The sequence below is a fragment of the Apium graveolens genome, chromosome 3 (genome assembly GCF_009905375.1).
Source record: "Apium graveolens cultivar Ventura chromosome 3, ASM990537v1, whole genome shotgun sequence".
Classification (NCBI taxonomy): Eukaryota; Viridiplantae; Streptophyta; class Magnoliopsida; order Apiales; family Apiaceae; genus Apium; species Apium graveolens.
Genome location: NC_133649.1, coordinates 80,384,944 through 80,400,540, shown reverse-complemented (window position 1 = coordinate 80,400,540; position 15,597 = coordinate 80,384,944). Strand labels below are relative to the sequence as shown.

At 39.3% G+C, this 15,597-nt stretch overlaps 1 non-coding gene across 1 annotated transcript; it reads left to right on the top strand.

Annotated features, from left to right (window-relative positions):
- The first annotated feature begins 12,525 nt into the window (after positions 1 to 12,525).
- On the top strand, positions 12,526 to 12,632 carry LOC141715890 (small nucleolar RNA R71). Its single transcript, XR_012572634.1, has one exon. It is a non-coding gene; the product is annotated as a small nucleolar RNA R71 (small nucleolar RNA).
- The last annotated feature ends 2,965 nt before the right edge of the window (positions 12,633 to 15,597 follow it).

The window sequence follows — 15,597 nt, the reverse complement described above, 5'->3', positions numbered from 1 at the left end:
TATTATTATTATTTGGAATTATTTATGTGATTTTATGTGAATTTTGGTGAATTATCTGATAAGTGGAATTGATGTTTGGGTGTTTAGATGTGATATTATTTGAGTATTTGAATTTTTATATGTCCAGAATAAAATATAGATAATTGTGATATTTTCTGGTAATTTTTGGAACGTTAGATGATTTTATATTAATTTATGAATTATTAATTATTTTCTGAATAATTACCAAAATTATTTTATAAAGCCGGGAATCGTCCAACTTCAACCGTTTTTGCGTTTTTACAACCCGAAACTCTTCCGAAAACTCCTTCCTAACCTAATCTGGTAATTCCGGACATTTTCCGTGTTTTGACTTTTTCAATCCGGATTACGGTTTGACCCGTGCGCGGCCCGGCGCAAGATTTTCGATACGATAGTTATTTCGGTAATCAATAAAACCCGTATTTTCGAGAGACGGGATATTTTTATATTATTCTCGTATATAATGTTTTATAAAAAGCTCGGTTTTGATAATTATCCAATTTTGGTATTGAATCGGATCGTTATTGCAGTTACTTAGCGGCTAAGCAACTAATTTAACGATCCAAAACGATCCAAAATGATCCAATATTCCATAAATATAAATAGCCTATTGCTTATTTCATTTATTCCGTTTATTCATTTGCAACCAGTTAAAACACCGTAAATACAGAGAAAAACCCGAGAAACTGATACGTTCCCGAGAATTCAACCACACGAACGAAGGCGTTATCGAACTCCGATTCGGGCGTGCAGCATATCAAAACGAAGCTCTCGAAATCTTCTTTCTGAATCAATCATCAGTTTCTGCCCAGAAATCATGGTAATTTTCTTATTTATTTAATTATATTCGAATTATTTGATAATTAAATTATGAATTTTTGTTCTTGATGTTGTTGATGTGATTTGATGCTTCCATGTTATAGAGCATGTTTTTCTGGTCGATTTGGTATATTATACTTCAAAAATAGAGTTCAGTATCATATAGAAATTAAGGTTTGATTTTCTGAAAATTTCTTGAATATGTGTTCTTGGTGTTCTTGGAGAATTCTGAAAATCAAAGTTAATTTTGAAGGTGTTATTGAACACCAAATCACAAGTATGAATAACCAAAATGAATCACAGACCATTCTCTATCATTTTATATCTTCAAATCGTTTCAACAGTTGGTAAAATTCAAAGACGATTTTTAGGGGTTTTATTCGAAAATTAGGGGTTTCTAATTGGGTGATTTTTGGATTATTTTGATGATATGAACTGATCATACATGTCTCAAGCTTCGTTTTAAGATATTAATCGTTGAATTTGGTTCAGTAAATAGCAAAATCGCGTTTCGCCGGAATTTTCGTCGAGTTCTTGGTTGTTTGATCGGAGGTTGTGGTCTGGTGTTGCTACGGCGAAGTTGGGGTCGTTTATAAGTTTTGGTTGACGTTTGGGGCGTTCTGGTGTAAAAATCGGGGCTGGAACCTCGGGTTTTGGCGGGGTAAAAGGTTCGCCGGAGCCGGCGAGAGCTCACCGGTTTCTGGGTTCGTTCCCAGATTCCGGCCGAGTTCATCAACGAGCTCCGGTCATCCCCTACCTTGGGGGACTGTTTGATCCAAAATCTGAAACCCCCATTTTCTAAAAAAATGTTTCTGCATTTTCTGTTTTCTTTTAATTCAAAAATCCTATTTTTAATTTCTAAAAATGCATTTTTATTTTGAAAATCATTATTTTACATCTGAAAATTTATTTTTAATTTAAAAATAAATCCAAATTACTTAATTAATTAATTTTAGTTGATAATTAATTATTTAATTAGTCAATTAATTTAAATAATAATTGATTAATTAATTTAATTAGTTATTAATTAATTTTAATTGATTATTTAATTAGATTTAATTATTTAAAATTGATTTAAAAAAATTCCGAAAAATAGTTTCGAGCTTTAAGATATTATTTTAAATTATTTTCCAGGCTCGATAATTCTTATAAAATTATTTTAGGGTGTTTGAACCCTATAATTTTATTATTAAATGATTCGGAGATTGTTTTTATTCCGAAAAATGTTCAAAAATTCATATTAAATAAATCGTTCGTCCGTTTAATACGAAACGAACGCGTATAGACTCAGAAAAACATTTCGCTTCCACTAAAAATAATTTTGAGACCTAATTTCTTTTGTATTGAAAGGCGGTTTGATTTTTGAATCTTTCCGAGTCGATTTTTGATCGATAAATCATATTTTGACCCGATTTCCGTTTTAAACGTATCGAGTCGACCCTTTTGATGAACCGAGTCATATGTGATATGAATTATGTGATATATGAGTTATGTGCTTATGTGTTATGTGAATTAGGTGTGTATGTGGATCAAGGGTCCTATGTTTGTCTGTTATATTTATGTGAGGGTCATAAGAATCTTGTGTTTGACTGTTTTCCTTGTGTGTGGGCTATCGTATGGGTAGACGATAGGCTTTTGACGCGTAGTTCGTCGAGTGATTATCGATTAGACGATTAAAGTTCTATATTTTAATTATAGATGCGGATCTTTCGAGTTGATCGGGACAAGACGTTGGATAAAGAATGAGATGGAATGGTATTGGATATCAGGCTTCTAGCAATCGCAGGCGCAGCATATCAGTAAGGTGTTGAAAAACAGGACGGTGATGCTTTGAGACAGAATGTCAGAATAGATGCGATGTTACGAGTGTGACTAACTGCTAAAAATCCAAAGGCAAGTACACTAACCTCACTTATCATTCAAGTGACGTTTATTTCGATTCATATTATGCAAGTACCCCTGACTTCACTTATCATTCAAGTGACGTTTATTTCGAATTATATTATGCAAGTATTGCTTTCCCTATTCTCAGTTTAGAATTGATAAATGTTTTACATATCGCTAAATTAAATGATTCTGTTTACGCAAGTACCCTATGCTATTCTATGTTCCGAATAGTCAAGTGATTTTACTTATCCAATTATCGGATTTATAAATGTTTTGGATTTTGAGAAAAGTGATTTGGTTGCGAATATTCCTACCCAAGAATTGGGGGAAAAAAATTATTTCGGGTGTCGAGTATCATGACCCCATTTCAATAAAAGGTTTTAAGATTGGATTATAATTGCGTAAGTGACCGGGACGGACGGTCCAGCGGAGGGCTATTTCTAAGTGCCATATGAAATATTATGACACCATTTTGCCACAGGCTAGTTATGCCTTTTTGTTTGAGTACTCGTGTTTTTGGGGTCACGTTTCTATGAATCATGACCTTGTGCTATCACACGGGCTGATCAGCATGTGATAGTACGTCCGTCGGAGGATGATCCTAATCTAAATTATCATATCATTTTTGATATTCATAGAATAAATGATTTATCAACTGATTCTGTTTTGGATTAAAAGTACTGATTCTGTTTTGGATTAAAAGTGAATTGTGGCTTTGATTCAGTTTCTGATTTTGTGGATACTTACGTTGTTGTTAAATATCAAAGGTGGTATTAGTATAGATGATTGATGTTGACTTCATTATGGGTGTTGTGAGCATCAAAGTTCGTATTGATATCTAATTTGATATGACAACAAAATAAGTATTAATATCAAGAGATGAGTTTTGAGTAAAGTTTATGATTCATTCCATGATCATTGTTTCATGTTATTGTGGTTTACGATATTTCCGTAAACACTGTTTTTACGAGTTTTATTCTCGTCAAGATTCAAAGTATTGCTGAAGCATGTCGCTCAAGAATATCAAAATGGTTTTGAATACAATTAAGGAATCAATTCTGGGGTTCCTCAACTAAAATTTTATGATTCAGCAACTATGATTTTTAAAAATGTTTTGCACTAATGCAGATGTCGGTTTTATATCAAACGACCCTATATTTACTGTAATGAACTTGCTGAGCATTTCTTTCGCTCATACTTGCCTGTTTTTAAATTTAACCTCCAGTGAGGATTAGCTTGCGCTGTTTAGCTGCGTAATTTGAGGAAGCAAAGAAGAAGCTTTTAGAAGGTGGTTGGTCCAGGGTTTGCGGACTAGTGTAAGTTTTATTGTATAAAGTTGTTTATATTATATTGTATTATAGTTGTATATTTTATTTGGGCCTAGTATACTTCATTTCGAAGTTATACTAGTGGGTTTAGTTTTGAGTTGGAATTTATTGAAAAGAAATGTAAAAGAAAGTGAGAAAAATTTATTTGTGGAATTTGGATATCTTGTTTCTAGAACTGTAACCCTAAAAGATCTTGGAGTAGTTTGGGGTCATAAATGATAAATATCTTCCGCTGGCATTTATTTATTGATTTAACAGGTTATTTTGGATTGAGGTTTCATAGTGACGACCAAATCCTCTGACCCCGGATTTGGGGGCGTTACAATCATGGGTTCATATGAAATCATGATAAACAAACACAAGAAAATAATAACTAAACTAATTATATTAAAACAGAGTACGTCACAAGAGTAAATAAATCAAAGCAAGAAAACTAGCATCCAACATTACAACAAAACAAGAATCACAAGAAAATATGCTTCCTCTTCGTTGCGGTGTGCTAAATCGGTCTTCTTCCTTATCTCCTTCGCTTCTTGCGTAAAACACAATCTAAAACATAATCCCCTTAATACTCTCTGTGAAAACGTCTCAAATCTACCTATATAATAGTCCCATAAAACTCAGATTACATAGAAGTTGGAAGCCAAACAGAAGTAGAAGTCTAAAATAATTTATCTTTTTCCCCGACCCTGCGCGGCCGCTCAGCATAGCTGCGCGGGCGCGCAGGCCTCTACTGGAAAAAATCCAAGTTTGCTCCGTTTCTTCGCCGTAATCTGCCCGTTCCTTTCCTCTCGCAATGGTGAACACATTCCAAGGCTTATTCTTGATGATTCCTCCCCCGAAATGCAACTAATACCCTGAAATGCATAAACACTAGAAAAACGCATCAAATACACAAAATACTTTATTTCAAGACACCAATTTAAGCCATTTTAAGACGTTCTAAGTGGTATAAAATGCCACTTATCACACCCCCAAACTTAAATCGATGCTTGTCCTCAAGCGTCACAGACTCAAAAACAAATAAAAATATGCATGAATGCAATCTATATGAAAATGCAGCGATCCCCCTTACTACAATTAATCAACCAAATTGCCACATCTCAACGAATGCAGTTAGACAACTAAAGATCAATAAACTCATGCAAACGGACATACAGCCAGAAACGTGGTGTGTGCAAATGCTTAACAGATATGCTTCGGAACTAGACCAATTATTATGACTAGACTATCCTCTAGGCAATCCTACGATTATACAAAGAATAAAAATTCTAGGCACAAAGTGATATACAACACTACAAGAACTCTGGAGCTTACTACGGAATCGTGCTTTTTATTTACAATTCAAATGCTTATTTGACCGTGCAATGAGTGAGGTCCACAAAAGACTTATACAATGGTATCCATATAACGAGCGTTAGGTTAGCAGATCCCAGACTCTAAAAGCCTTAGGTCGCTAGGCACAAAGTCCCCTAAGAACTTAATAACTCGAATACAAAAGAGCCCACTCTTGATCAATTATGCAAATTTTTTTTTTTTATAACTTCTGAGCAAGTGCGTTTCGCTCCATCTTGCTCAACCCTAGACTACTCGCAACATACGCGAGCCGGCTACTAGCCATTTGACGCCTAGCCACAACTAGCAACAACTTCCATATTTTTTTTCTCCAAAATTTTTCTTTTTCATGTCTTTATCACTAAGAACCTATAATCGAATTCTAAGCATAATAAGTAGATTGACCTTGAAAACAACCAAATCATAACACAATCTAGCCCTTTCGCATTCTCTAAGACTTAGTGGACTTACAATTGTTTCTAGCATGCATATCAACCTACACAACTTAATATCACTTTAATGCTATCACTACACTCACATCAATATCACAATTCAGTCGATAAATCATTGCAAAAGGGATCATGGTAAATGCATGAGCTACATGACATTCATAAAAAAAAAACTATATGGCATAAATTATGCAACTATATGAACTAAACTATCATGAATATGCAACTAAATGACACACACATAATATTCCTTAACTACCACCCCCAAACTAAAAATCTTCACTGTCCTCAGTGAAAGTGGTAGAAAGGAACACAGGGTATACCTACTCGGAGTCATCATCATCATCACCCTCAGTGGGTGGAGTATCAGGCGGCGGGTATGCAGAGTCCTCACCAAAAACTGGACACTGGATATCAGCTCCAAGGCCTCGAAAAGCAGTCCCTAACGCAAGGGTGAGTTCCTGAGCAAACCTGCTCTGTGTCTCATACATGGCATCCATCTGCCGTGAAAGCCTCCTATACTGGGCATCAGCCATCCCAGCACCCTCCTGAGCTCTCGAAGAACCAGCCTCATCACGCCCTGGCCTAGCCATAGTAGCACCTCGTGCTGGACGCCCTCCTGGAAGATGATAACCCAGCCCATGCTCCTCAGGCTCACCACCGGTCCACTCCTGCATCCCATTCAGAGTGCCAGAATCAATCGGAGCGGCTGGCAACTGCAACTGCTCATGAGCCGGCCAGTTCACTCCCACTGCTCGGCATAGCTTCGTAACCGTAGATGCATAAGGGATGTTCATATGCTTTGCTCCCCTCAAAAACTTCAGAATTCCTTGGTAGATAAACTCACCAAGGTCCACATAGTACTCCTCATTCAGAATTCCCCACAACAGCTGTGCTCTCTCAACTGTGACCTCGTGTGCATGTGAAGAAGGCAAAATATTAGCACATATAAATGCATTCCATGCACGGGCATACCTGTTCATGGCGATCGCCGGAAAGTGACGATACTCATTATTGCCTGGACTGCGGGTCCAAACTGTGCCCGGTCGACAGAGAGTCGCACAAATCAAATCCAATTCAAAATCCTCAGCAGTCTTTTCATTCCAGTTCTCCTCCTCGGGCTTCCTCTCTCGCTGTCCAATCACACGGCGAATCGCCGCAGGATGATAATCAACCGTCAGCCCACAGACTACAGAAAACCCATTCTTTTCAGCCTTCGCGTTCGCGTAGAACTCGCGAACAACGCTTATCGGTACTGCTTCGGGTGACTCACAAAAAGCTATCCACCCCTTCTCTGCAATCATGGGCAACAACTCACCATCCCTCCCAGATGGTAAAAACCCCCTCTCCTTCAGAATTGGCTTCCCCAACAGCCTAGTGTACTCCTCCTCCACAGCTCTGTCAGTTAACCGAGGCCTTGCAGCAGTACCCCTCGATGAATCAGCAGTAGGAACTGTGCTGCTGCTGTCAATAGTGCGTGCTCTCTTGGGTGCCATTGATTCATGAATAAAAGTGTGTAAGAACTGATTTTTTTGATGTTTGTGAGAGGGTTTAAGTGTAGGAAGTTTTGTGGGAGATATGTAGGATAGGTGTATGTATATATAGGGTGTGGATTAGATTAGGGTTTGGGAATTAAGGGATAAAATGATGGGGTAGTGGGAACAATTCGTGGGTTTATGGGCTAAAACTATTTTTGTGTTTTTGTTTGTTTGTTTTTTTTTTCTGAACTGTAAAAAATTTTCTGGAACTCGACCCATGCGCGGCCGCTCAGCATAGCTGCGCGGGCGCGCAGAGGGTCTCTGGAAAAAAAAATTTTCAGCCCCTGTTTTCTGATTTTTTTTGTGTTTTTGGATAGGTTATTAACTTCTAAGGGTTCCTGTAACAACAATTCATGGGTTGCCTCCCACGCAGCGCTTCTTTTTCGTCATTAGCTTGACGTTCCGTACCTTTCTCAAGTAGTCAATAAAATGGCACTAACCACCTCTCGGTTTGCCATGTCCCCATAGTAGTGCTTCAACCGCTGACCGTTAACCTTGAATGCTTGGTCCGAATCATTCTCAAAAATTTCCACCGCTCCATGTGGAAACACAGTTTTGACAATAAAAGGTCCAGACCACCTTGATTTCAACTTCCCAGGAAAAAGTCGGAGCCGAGAGTTGAATAAAAGAACTTGTTGCCCTGGCACAAATAACTTAGGATGTAGCTTCCTATCGTGCCACCTCTTCACCTTTTCCTTATACATTTTGTTATTCTCGTATGCTTGAAGTCGAAATTCATCAAGTTCATTAAGCTGAAGCATTCTTTTCTTACCAGCTGCATCTAAATCCAGGTTCAACTTCTTCAATGCCCAGTAGGCCTTATGCTCAAGCTCCGCAGGTAGATGACATCCCTTACCGTACACCAACTGGAATGGTGACATCCCAAGTGGAGTTTTGTATGTTGTTCTGTAAGCCCAAACAGCTTCATCGAGCTTTAAAGACCAATCCTTCCTTGACGGACAAACAACCTTCTCTAGAATGCGCTTTATCTCTCTGTTAGACACTTCCGCTTGACCATTTGTTTGCGGATGATAGGCAGTAGCTACTCGATGATTCACATTATAACGCTGCATCATAGAAGTGAACTTACGGTTGCAAAAATGCGATCCTTCATCACTTATGATTACCGGAGGTGTTCCAAACCTTGTGAAAATTTGCTTATGAAGAAAATTTAGCACTACCTTTGCATCATTTGTCGGTAAAGCTTTAACTTCGACCCATTTTGAGACATAATCGACTGCCAGCAAGATGTACTGATTATTGCAAGACGCGATAAAAGGCCCCATGAAATCGATTCCCCACACATCAAAGACCTCGACTTCAAGCATCACATTTAATGGCATTTCATCCTTCCTTGACAAATTTCCCACTCTTTGGCAACGATCACACCTTAAAACAAACTGATGAGCATCCTTGAATAAAGTAGGCCAGAAAAAACCTGCTTGCAGAATACGAGCTGCCGTCTTCTCACCGCCATAGTGTCCACCATAAACCGTGGAATGGCAGTCTCGTAATATCCCCTCCGTCTCACAGAACGGGATACATCTCCTGATGATCTGGTCAGCTCCCTGTCTAAACAAATATGGTTCATCCCACATATACCACTTCACCTCATGCATAAACTTCTTCTTTTGGGCGGATGTTAAATTAGGAGGCATTATGTTGCTGACGAGATAGTTTAAAATATCTGCAAACCATGGTTCTTCCTCCTGAATTGCAAACAACTGCTCATCCGGAAAAGATTCATTGATTAACGTCCTATCTTGTGAAGTAGAATCGGGATTCTCCAACCTAGAGAGATGGTCAGCTACTTGATTCTCAGTACCTTTTCTATCTTTGATCTCTAACTCAAATTCCTGAAGTAAAAGCACCCAACGAATGAGTCTCGGCTTCGAATCCTTCTTGGAAACTAGATAGCGAATAGCTGCATGATCAGTGAATACTGTTACTTTCGTACCAAGCAGATAAGATCGAAATTTCTCAAAGCCAAAAACTATAGCCAAAAGCTCCTTCTCAGTAGTGGTGTAGTTCAATTGGGCACCATTTAAAGTCTTACTCGCATAGTAGACCACATGGAAGAGATTTTTCTTGCGCTGTCCCAGAACTGCACCTACCACATAATTACTCGCATCACACATCATCTCAAATGGTTCTGTCTAATCTGGTGCTGTAATGACTGGTGCCGTGATCAAACTCTCCTTGAGAGTCTCGAATGCTGCCAAACATTCATCATCAAATTTGAAAGGCACATCTTTCTCAAGCAAATTGCACAACGGCTTAGATATCTTTGAAAAGTCCTTGATGAATCGCCGATAATAACCCGCATGACCAAGAAAACTACGGATTCCTTTCACAGAATTAGGTGGGGGAAGATTTTCAATGACTCCCACCTTGGCCTTGTCCACCTCCAGACCCTTGCTAGAGACCTTATGCCCAAGGATAATGCCTTCACGCACCATAAAGTGACATTTCTCCCAATTAAGCACCAAATTAGTTTCCACGCATCTTTTGAGTACGGCGTGCAGATTATTCAAACATTCATCATATGAGTGTCCAAAGACGGAGAAGTCATCCATGAACACTTCGACGTTATTTCCAATCATGTCAGAGAATATAGCCATCATACATCTCTGAAAGGTGGCCGGTGCGCCACATAACCCAAACGAAACTCTGCGAAAAGCAAATGTGCCAAATGGACAAGTGAAGGTAGTCTTTTCCTGATCCTCTGGTGCAATACAAATCTGATTATACCCGGAATAACCATCCAGAAGACAAAAATACTCATGTCCCGCCAATCTGTCAAGCATCTGATCAATAAATGGAAGAGGGAAGTGATCCTTCCTTGTGGGTTTGTTCAATTTTCTATAATCCATGCATACTCTCCATCCTGTAACTGTTCGAGTAGGGATGAGCTCATTCTTTTCATTTGCGACCACAGTGATACCTCCCTTCTTAGGTACACATTGTACGGGGCTCACCCACGAGCTGTCAGAAATAGGATAAATGATGCCTGCATCTAGCCATTTCAGAATTTCTTTCTTCACCACCTCCTTCATGATGGGATTCAGTCTTCGCTGCTGTTCCACAGTTGGCTTACTACCTTCCTCTAGCAGAATTTTATGCATACAATATGAAGGACTTATCCCCTTGATGTCTGCTATGGTCCATCCTATAGCCGATTTGAATTCTCTCAAAATCCTTAAGAGCTTGTCTTCCTCACTACCTGAAAGGTCAGATGAAATAATAACAGGTAACGTAGATGAATCACCTAAAAAAGCATACCTTAAGTGTTCAGGTAATGGCTTGAGCTCCAAGGTAGGTGCTTCCTCTATTGATGGTTTGAGCTTCCCTTCAGCGTTCTTGAGGTCAGAAGTACCAAGAGATTCAAATGGTATGTCTAGCTTTCGCTTCCAGGGAGAAGCGTTCAGATATTGTAATTGCTCATTGCTATCTTCATCATCGCTGTCAAAATCCCCCACTAAGGCCTTTTCCAATGCATCAGACATTAGCATGTGATCGAGTTCCGAAGTAACCGCAGAATCAATCACATCCACTTTTAAGCACTCCTCATCTTCTGTAGGGAATTTCATTGCCTTGAATACGTTGAAGGTCACATCCTGATCTTGGACCCGCATAGTAAGTTCCCCTTTTTGCACATCTATCAAGGTACGGCAAGTAGCCAAGAAAGGCCTTCCCAAGATTATGGGAATCTTCTTATCTTCCTCAAAATCCAAAATAACAAAATCTGCAGGAAAGAAGAGCTTATCCACTTTGACGAGCACATCCTCAACTATGCCCCTTGGGTAAGTAATGGAACGGTCAGCCAATTGTAGTGACATGTACGTGGGTTTTGGATCAGGCAGATCCAGTTTTTTAAAGATCGACAACGGCATCAGATTAATGCTTGCTCCCAAATCACAAAGGCACTTGTCAAACGTCAGATTGCCAATTGTGCAAGGAATGGTGAAGCTTCCTGGATCTTTCAGTTTTGGTGGTAACTTTTGTTGCAGAACAGCACTGCATTCTTCCGTGAGAGCAACGGTTTCAAGGTCATCCAGTTTCACCTTCCTTGAAAGAATAGTCTTCATAAACTTCGCATAACTAGGCATTTGTTCCAGAGCCTCATCGAAAGGTATATTGATGTGAAGTTTCTTGAACACCTCCAGAAACTTCCCGAACTGTCTATCCAGCTTTTGTTGCTGCAATCTCTTAGGAAAAGGTGGTGGAGGATAGAGTTGTTTCTCCCCTGTATTAGCCTCAGGCAGAGTGTGTTCAACAGTAGTCTTCCTTGGTTCCGCCGCTTTCTCCTTTTGCTTAGATTCTTCATCTCTAACTTCAGCTTCGACTTCCTTTGCCTTTTCAGCATCAACCACTTTTCCAGACCTTAAGGTAATAGCCTTGACTTGCTCTTTAGCTTCCTTCCTGCCTGGTACTTCCGTGTCACTGGGAAGAGTGCCAGGTTGACGATTGAGCACTGCATTGGCTAATTGACCGATTTGATTTTCCAAGGTCTTGATAGAAACCGTCTGACTCTTGCACAACAGCTTAAGTTCCTCAAAATCAGCACTAGTGGGTGCAGCTGTACTTCCCTGTTGAGGATATGGTTGCCTTGTAGCATACTGCCGTGGTTGCTGGAATCCAGGTGGGTTAAACTGTTTACTCACTCCTTGCTGATATGGTGGCTGAATAGCATTCTGATTATTCCCCCAGCTGAAATTTGGATGATTTCTGTTATTAGGATGATAGGTCGCTGGCATAGGCTGCTGTTGTCGCTGATAATTATTCACATACTGAACAGATTCATTGACAAGAGAACACTGATCCATAGCATGAGAACCTGCACAAAGCTCACAAACCATAGCTATTTGATTAACTCCATATGTAGCCAGAGAATCAACCTTCATTGATAGCGCTTGGAGCTGGGCTGCAAAAGCGGTGGCTGCATCAACTTCCAGAATACCTGCTACCTTGCCTGACGTCATCCTCTGAGTTGGGTTTTGATGCTCATTTGCAGCCATCGTCTCTATAAGATTATACGCCTCAGTATAGCTTTTAGCCCATAAGGCTCCCCCAGCTGCTGCATCGAGCATGGGCCGAGATTGGGCCCCCAAACCATTATAGAAACCAGTGATCACCATCCAATCCGGCATTCCATGATGTGGACATTTTCTCAACATTTCCTTGTAGCGTTCCCAAGCCTCGCACATAGACTCCGTAGGTTGCTGCGCAAACTGAGTAAGAGCACTCCTCATAGCAGCAGTCTTTGCCATCGGATAAAACTTCACCAGAAACTTTTGCGCTAGATCTTGCCACGTAGTGATGGACCCAGCTGGTTCAGAATGTAACCAGTCTTTAGCCTTGTCTCTTAGTGAGAATGGGAAAAGCCTCAACTTGATAGCCTCATCAGTCACGCCATTATACTTAAAAGTGCTGCAGATCTCGACAAAATTCCTTATGTGCATGTTGGGGTCTTCAGTTGCCGCTCCTCCAAAAGAAACACCATCTGAATAGTGCCCGGCTTGATTTCAAAGGTGTTAGCTTGAATAGCCGGATGAAGGATGCTTGACTGAATGTCATCAATTTTAGACCGAGAAAAATCCATAAGAGCTGGATCAGCTTGAACAATACGATCTCCCATGTTTACTGGTTCTTTCTGCTCAGTTCCTCAATCCGAATCCTCAAAATCTAACTTCTCCGGAATATCCAGAACTTCGTCTGTCTCCTCAGCTGTATCTAAAGTCCTCTTGCGAGCACGAGAACGAGTTTGCATAAACGCTTGCTAAAGTACCTGAAACACAACCGAAAAGAGTAAGTAACTACTACGTCCTAATCACTGAGTCCTAATGACCAATGATGGTAAGTACATAAACTAAACAAATATGCCGAGTCCCCGGCAGCAGCGCCAAAAACTTGTTAGGGCGAAAACACGCGCTAATATTCACGCAAGTATACGCGTTCGCAAGTAATATAGAATACTTTCTAGTTCGTTCCCTCAGAGACTCAGACTAAATTATTGTCTAAATTAAACTCACTCACCAATGTATGATTACTTCTCAATGTTAAGATAATAACACTTAAAATTGTTGATTAAATATTAACTATAATTAACTACTTAATTAACCACTTAACTAACACTTCAATTTATCAATAATAAAACACTCATGAGATCACAACTTCATTATTACTTCCTTCTATAGCCATTGTTATTACCTTTAGCATTTGACAGTGATGATATTAATCGAATAACACGAAACTGATAAAAGCCAACTTTCATTGTACTAATACCATTCCACCAAGCATCCACAATTAAGATAGAAGTTGAATAGTCATCAATTATGTTGAGTTCCTATATGTCTACAGAAATTGACAACACAACGATTTAAGCACAAGTTATTCCTTTTTTGATTACATAGGGCAAATAAAACTGTTAGAGTTACCCACTAATCATGCACAACATACATGAACCTACGCTAGCATGGCAAGTTCTAAATCTCAAGATCCACTGTCGCTTCACAAGAGATTAACACCCTATCTTATATGTTCGCGACACACATAAGACGAATACGCACAACCAATACTAGATATCAAGCAATCATCACACACTAAAGTATTAAACAATTAACTAAAGAATTCCATAATAAATCCGTTGCAACCCCATGATCACGATTAGCCCATAATAGAACTTATCGCCATCATGGGTTCATATGAAATCATGATAAACAAACACAAGAAAATAATAACTAAACTAATTATATTAAAACAGAGTACGTCACAAGAGTAAATAAATCAAAGCAAGAAAACTAGCATCCAACGTTACAACAAAACAAGAATCACAAGAAAATATGCTTCCTCTTCGTTGCGGTGTGCTAAATCGGTCTTCTTCCTTATCTCCTTCGCTTCTTGCGTAAAACACAATCTAAAACATAATCCCCTTAATACTCTCTGTGAAAACGTCTCAAATCTACCTATATAATAGTCCCATAAAACTCAGATTACATAGAAGTTGGAAGCCAAACAGAAGTAGAAGTCTAAAATAATTTATCTTTTTCCCCGACCCTGCGCGGCCGCCCAGCATAGCTGCGCGGGCGCGCAGGTTGCTGCGCGGCCGCTCAGCATAGCTGCGCGGGCGCGCAGGCCTCTACTGGAAAAAATCCAAGTTTGCTCCGTTTCTTCGCCGTAATCTGCCCGTTCCTTTCCTCTCGCAATGGTGAACACATGCCAAGGCTTATTCTTGATGATTCCTCCCCCGAAATGCAACTAATATCCTGAAATGCATAAACACTAGAAAAACGCATCAAATACACAAAATACTTGATTTTAAGATACCAATTTAAGCCATTTTAAGACGTTCTAAGTGGTATAAAATGCCACTTATCACATATCCTACATGCGAGTCTTTTCTATTAGGTAAAATGACCAAATCTCCATAGTGGACATGGAGAGAGGGCTACAGATTTGCTAGGATTGGTACACACAGATGTATGTGGACCAATGTCTACGCAAGCCATGGGTGAATTTTCATACTTCATTACTTTCATAGATGATCGATCTAGATTCGGATATGTCTATTTGATGAAACACAAGTCTGAAACCTTTGAAAAGTTCAAAGAATATAAGCATGAAGTAGAGAAACAAACCAAACATAATATTATAACACTTTGATCATATCGAGGTGGTGAATACTTGAATGGAGAGTTTCTAGATTATCTCAAAGAAAATGGTATAGTCTTCCAGTGGACTCCTCCATATACTCCACAGTTGAATGGGGTATCTGAAAGGAGAAATCGAACTTTGTTAGACATGGTTCGGTCCATGATGAGCTATGCGAATCTTCCAGTATTCATGTGGGGTTATGCATTGGAAACCTCAGCATATTACTGAATAAGGTGCCTTCCAAATCTGTTCCTCAAACTTCATATGAGATATGGAAAGAAAGGAAACCGAGTCTTAAACACGTTAAGATTTGGGGATGTCCAGCTTATGTCAAGAAAGTTGACCCAGATAAGCTGGAATCTCGATCTGTAAAATGTAATTTTGTGGGATATCCTAAAGAGACTTTAGGGTATTACTTTTACACCGATCATAGGGTGTTTGTCTCCAGACATGCTACCTTCTTGGAAAAGCAGTTTATCCTTGAAGGAAACAGTGGGAGCAAAATTGAACTTGATGAAGTTCAAGAAGCATAAACTACTACGATTCAAGTGGAAACACCTATTCAGA